The following is a 6,758-nucleotide window of genomic DNA, read 5'->3' as shown; positions in this document are numbered from 1 at the left end:
CAAAATACTGCTAATGGCTGTTACCCTGAAAGCTTCTTGATAAACATACCCTGGTGTAGTCTTTCAACTGTGATGTGAAAGGCACACATTCCCTTAATCTCCAGCTCTCCAAAAATCACAGTTCCATATTTCAAATTGAAATCAGGCCAGTGACCAGTGCAGAACATCTGTGTCACCATCACCAGCTTCTGTAAAGAGAAGACAACTGGACAGATACCACTGGAGCATATGCACGGTCTGATCCCACCAATCTCAGTGGGGTGACTCACTGTCACTGGGATTTGTGGGGAATGCCTGAAGAATCACAAGCCAATTTCTTAATAGCTCTTACTCATGTCATAAAATCTAGCATTATTAGATGGTAGCTGTACATACACACATGCTCTCACTCACTCCCTCCATTTCCACAAAATATTACAAGTTGAGGCATTGAGGCAGTACTGGAAGCTGCATGTATAGCACTGAGAACAATACTGAAAACAAATTCAGCCTTTAAACACAACAGAAAACAACTGCAAAATGAGAAAAAGTATTATGATCTTTGCAGCACATAGCACAAGACCTACAACTTACTTTAGCACAGGAGCACAATTTACTCCGACCTACACCAACGCAATCATACCAGAGTTAAGGTGGCATTATATGGATGTGATTGCAGGACAAGTTCCACCACCACCATAATTCTTTGTTCAGCTCTGACTCAATCCCTTCTATTCATGCACAGCTAGCAGAACTGTATATATTGAAGAAATAGACTGATAACGTGCTCACTTGCTCAGTGTCCCTGCTATAGCAAGCCCTTTGGGACAAAGTGAAAGAAAGGAACTGCTTGTGGTTTAGCACAAGGAATTTTAATCAAACAGCAAAAAGTTCCACTGTGTCTCAAACTGAATGTTTTAGTCAAATCAATGCCTGCACCTGTCTTCTGCTTATAATTCACCATGAGACAGAAGTCCCTTGGTACTCTAGTAGATATTCTTGCAGTCCTTTGAAAAAACTCACTTGCAACTCAGTAGTTCTTTGATTTGCAAACTCTGGGTAGAATTTGATTCATGTTTCACTCCCTCTTTCCCAGCAAATACTTGCATTCCAGCTAAAGCTGATCCTCGTTTTGTTAGTATTGTCTCTGATTTAAGATGGTATGTTGACTTTTTGGGGAACTCACCATAATGGAATCTGTCCCACTACCTTGCATTTAGCTGAAAAAATGTATTGTGATTATGATAACAGGGAGATGAGAGGCAGACCTTCTTAACCTCTGGATATCAGGGTTCAATTCCAGTTCCGATGCTTTGCAGTTAGATGCTTTCCTCTCACATAGTTGCTGCAAGTCTGGATGACATTGTAGATAAAACTCCCTTCTCTTTCTACCCTGCCAGATAATCTTATAACTGGAAGACCCTGGAAGAAGCTACAATGGGAGGCAGGATTGCCTGGGAGCAACACAAAGATTTAATTTGGAGTTATGGATGTTCAGAACCTCTGAAAATTACCTAAGAGTCATAACAATATCAGAGCCTACGTCTGAGGAGACTATCCTTCCCTTTCTCTAGAGCCAAGGACAGCAATATTCTTCTTTATCCCAAGAATGACATAGACTGTTTCATTAACACCTCTGAAGCTCTGCAGCTATCACACATGTATCACTGTGGTCCAGAACAGTAAGTACAATTGACCATTTACCTCCTTCTTACTGCTTTCTTCTTAGTTTCCCGTAAACATTCTCTATTGTCCCAAAATGTTTCCATGAGCCAAGATCTTCAGACTTAGACCATTCAAAAAGCTTACATTAGGAAGCAATCAAACAAATGGCAAGGAAAATGAACTTAGGCTACAAGTTCAAAGGCACATGTATCATGTTTTGCACCTGAAGATGCTCAAAGTGAGTCTATTCAATTTAAAGCTTATCAGAATATCACAGATTAAAGGTCTGCCTTGAGCTCAACTATTAACTGGATTTTGATCCATATGAGGGACCACGATGCAGAAGAAAAGCACTGAGTAAAGAAAAGATGAGCAATAGAGAAAGAAGAGAGAAGATGCATTGGCCCTGTTTTGTGACCAAAAGTGGCTCTTATGTTCACTTCATGCAAAAGAAGCAGAGAGACTGAGGAACTTTCTGTCCTTGTTTAGGGCCCTGAACAAGAGTTAGGTCCCTCCTTTCTTGCTGCTCCAAAATTTAAGGCCTTTCAGTAGGCTGTAGCTACCTTCAAGAAATGAAAATAGGGCAAGAATGGACCATGAACCCAGCAGAAGATGGTGAATAATCCAACTAGTAAAGAGGGTTTGTGGGTCTTTTTTCTTGGCATGTGTTCTTTGTAGGAAACTTCTAGCAGAGAGGTTCAGAGCCATCTTGCCACACATCTTCCCCCAACATCTATCCTTCTGCTTTACACCTGCTACAGCAAAACATTTAAAGGTATCCTTCTATTTAGAAAACTCACTATTGGCCTGCAAAAAAAAAAATAATTTCCCCCCACTTATTGACTTCAGCAGAGATATACGTTTATTATGTGAGAGCAGAATCTGGGAATAACAGAAGACAGAAGCAGAAGTGCACAAATCATACAAGATCCTCACTTTGAAACTTGAAATGTGGTCTAGCTTTTAACACAGAACAAGAAAACAAGAGAAACAGTGCTCAACAACAGAAAAATCATTGCTGAACAAAGTGGAGAAAGAAGCAAGTAATGAAATTACAATTCTTTACTCTCAGTTTTTGGATCCATGAACATTAAGATCTCAGCAATATTTCAATACTTGCAGAAGAAAAGAACTCATATGTATTCCACCTGACAGATATCTGGCATAATACTGCTGTTATTTAGCTGTTTAAAAAACCTGAGTGCTATTAATTCAGTTACCTGCAGGTGTGAATTCAAGGTTTTCAACAGATTAGATAGTATAATTCCAACAGCCACTGTCAATTTCATGCATGATAAAGTTGCACAGACATTATTCATTTTTAAAAATTAAAAAATAATATACTGCTGTGTGTATTGCTACTCAAAGTTAGCACTTTAAAAATGACAGTCACCTTTTCAGGGCAAAAGGCCTGAGGAAATATGTAGGAAGGCTACGATTTGGTCATGTGAATAGTCTTTCTTTATATCACAGTCCACATAAGAAAGATCTCATAACATAGTCCTTAAGTAAGGATGCAACATTGGGCTTGATTTTTACACTGTAAACAACAGATAAAAATGGAATATTAACAACACTTGGAATTATAATATATTATGTTTTGGGCTGGCTGGCTGGAGGAATACAATGCTGAATGTCTGAGCATTCCCAAACCACATTTACTGTAACATGTCAATGGCACTAATTTCTCTATGCTTGGGTCCTTTTTCTCACATTTCTAATTCCCACTTAGCTTTAGATTCTGCAAGAGTTCTCAGGACTGAGAACAAAACTACATTTGCTTTTTCCCTTCATTTAATCAAATTATATTTCTGAAGTTTTGCATTGGTGCAAAGAAGCCACACAGCTGCTAAGTAGAGTGTAGCATTTAGTGCCAGGACCCTGGGTTGGAAAAGTGGGATGAAAAAGTCAAACATTGTGTTACACAGAAAAAACCTCAAAGCACACCTGACCCAGCTATACTATTCTGACACACATAAAGCATTCAAATTCTACTTGTGACTCAGTCTCAGTCCTGGGACTTTAGAGAGACTGTAAGGCCAACACACTGGGGAAGGAGCTTTCTCTTTCCAGTGTAAGTTTCACTTGATAGTATTTTCTGTACACAGAATTTAACATTTTCATCTTTATTTGAAATGCCCTGAGACTCTCCTTTGATGTTAAGTTAGGAAAGGGGTGCACTCTTTGCCGTTCACAGAATTAGTGCAATTTTGGCATTTTCAAAGGTATCGTATTAGTTTTCCACTTACATCCATGTTAAAGCACAGGAGAAACACATCTAAGAAAAAACTGTGATTTAAGAAAGAACTGTGATTTAATAAAAAGATAGAAACTATAAATACAATAGGAGAAATTGGAAGAGCATCACTGCTTCATGAGATATTCTAAATTTCAGGAGCAGGGCACCAAGTAGGGTGATATTTCTGGTCTGCTCTGCTCAACCATGTTCTGCAGAGGTCTCTAGGATAGAGTGTGCTCACTTTAGTTTGCGGGATTCTTTGTGGTATTTATATTAGTGCAAAAGTTGTTGATGTAATGTCATGATGGTGGTCTTCTACCCAAATCCAACATGTAATTAATGTGATGAAAACCACAACTTTTCAAAGAAACTTTGGCATGCTTTTATAGAAGGGTATGCAGACTTCTTGAGTTTGAAGTACATATCTGAATGCATATACGCATGCTTGATTTCCCCTGAGTGTTGTGTGAACAGTTATTATTACTGACCTGGAAATTATTCTACTTTCCCTGTTTGACTATTGTTTTTGTCTGGGTTATATGCATCCCTGAAACCAGATGTGCAACACTTGATATATTTCCATTACTGAACATGATCGTGTGTATTTATTATCTTGAAGTCTGAACCAGTAACAGTTGGTTTGTGCTGCACACTTCACAATATTGGTCTGTTACAATGACCAACAGGCCTCATAAGACAAAATGCAGTGTGTTGTAAAGAATCTATATCAAGTTAGGCATTGCCTGGGATATTACTGCTTGCTGTAACAAGAGGAAAGAAAATTTAGATTTTATTTTTCTAAAGCACGCCTGTGTAGATTTTGCACAGGCATCTACCATGTGGCAGAACCAGAATCAACTCCCGTTGTTAGCAAGGAAAAGTCTTGTCTGGCCAGTTCTAATTCCATCCGGAAGAGTGCAGCAGTATATACCCATGCTGAGCATGTCCTCACAGGACAGACTCAGAAAATGGCCAAAAAAGAAAAATCACCCACTCCCTGCAATAATAACCCGACATGTAAAACAAAATAAATGCCCGTTTAACAACAAATTGATTTCTTTCAGTCACACAGAAGGGTAATAGAAAGGAGATGGGAGTTGACATCAAAGAGTGGCTATTGCTCTTTAGCTCTGAAAACAGAGAAATTTTGCTCTAAACAAAAAGACTGGTGATGGAGGATGCCATTGCTTATGAATACTGAAGATTTTTTTTAAAAAATAAGGAATTAAAGGGTGGGGGAGTATAATGTCATCCAAAACCTACCTTTGCAATAATCTTCCATAGGGACACAAAAACGATTTTATAGAACCGGTGTCTTACATATTCTGCAATATCACAGCATACATCCAAGCCTTTATTAGCTCAGTTACTCTCACAATTTTCTTATGAGATCAGAAACTACTTTTCTGACTGAGGCATAAAATGCCTTTGCAGATCTTTGCTTAAGATTAAACAGAAAGTTGGAGTTATGACTGGAGTTTTCATGAAGGTCTCCTGACCTCCAGACCAGCTCAGTTACCTGTAGATAGCCCTTCTCTCCTCTGCATAAAGAATGCATCCTCAGAGCACATACCAGACTCACATTACATCTGCTCAAGGGCACTAGCAAGAGAGCAAAGAGTACGTAATACAGTGCTGGCAGCTCAATGTGAGAAGAGGCACTGGTTTTTTTTCTTACAGCTGAACTGCGTGGTCTGAGTGAGGGGAAAACCCCCATCCCTTTGTCACAAAGAGTGTTGCAAAGATACAGGTGAGAAACTGAGACTGCTTTCCAACTGTCCCCTTACAAGAGTTTTTTTCTTATATCATGGCAGAATACAGGAAAAAGAAGGGAGAGTAACCTTCTCAAATGCAACAGGGAAAAGAGTAGGAACAAAGGAAGTGAATCAAAGAATACAGAAATTTTCCCTTTCATCTTCAACATGCAGATCCTTCTCCATTCCTGTCATCTCCTGCAATATCATCACCTGCTCACTGGCAGTGGCCATTTATGCCTGCATAGCTTCCAAAATGGGTTCTTCTCCACTCAGTTCCTGCTGTTTTCTTCAACAAAGAAAGACCTCCTTCCTTTCTGCCACAAATCATACTCTAGAAGGAACCCCTCATAAAAGATTCTGTCTCTGTGAATGGTGATAACATATACAAGTACACAAATGTGACTCACATTAGTAACTATGTGCTCCATGCACTCCTTCACCCTTTGGAACCACACTGTGGCTGCTCTCCAAACTACAGCTCCCCAGTTTCATTCCCAGCTACTGCTCTTCTTCATTCTTCTTTGTGCAAGATAAGGTTAAGAAAAAGCAAAAGGAGCCTGGAGATTTTTGTTAAACTCCAAAGCAGTGAGAGAAACCCTGGTGCCTCACCTCTCCCCTGGAAAGGATGATGAAGAAATAGCTGAAGGGTAAGGATGGGCACAGCAGAAGCTCTAGCTGCTCCATCCTTTGTATACAGAGGGTGAAGGCATGGGTTTTTGCTGAAGGAGGGGGAGGCAGAGTGCTGGGAAAGCAAGCTAAGTAGATTATTTCATTCAAATGAGTTTTTCCTGCATATGCCTAAGAAGGCAGAGAGGCTCACAGTCTATAGGACATCAGCGAAGGCTGGAAGCTCCACACAGTGACTTTCTGAAGAGAGAGAAGCGGTCGTTTTTGTAGATATTACTAATAAGCCCTGTATTACTGTGCATATGATAGTATCAGGCAGGTTGTCAGTTTGGAGCACTCTCTATTCAAGCTGTTCGCAGCCTGAGAAGCCTGCGGATACTTCTCACTTGCACATGGCCTCTCTGTGCTCAGGAATCCAACGTAAGGTTTATATCATCCCACACAGAGGTGCAGATGTCAGCTTCCCAGAGCAGCAATAATGTGTCTCCTCT

This window comes from Cariama cristata, unplaced genomic scaffold (assembly GCF_000690535.1).
Source record: "Cariama cristata isolate BGI_N322 unplaced genomic scaffold, ASM69053v1 scaffold25197, whole genome shotgun sequence".
In the NCBI taxonomy this organism is placed as follows: domain Eukaryota; kingdom Metazoa; phylum Chordata; class Aves; order Cariamiformes; family Cariamidae; genus Cariama; species Cariama cristata.
The sequence above is the reverse complement of the archived record's forward strand: the minus strand, read 5'-3'. Positions refer to the sequence as shown.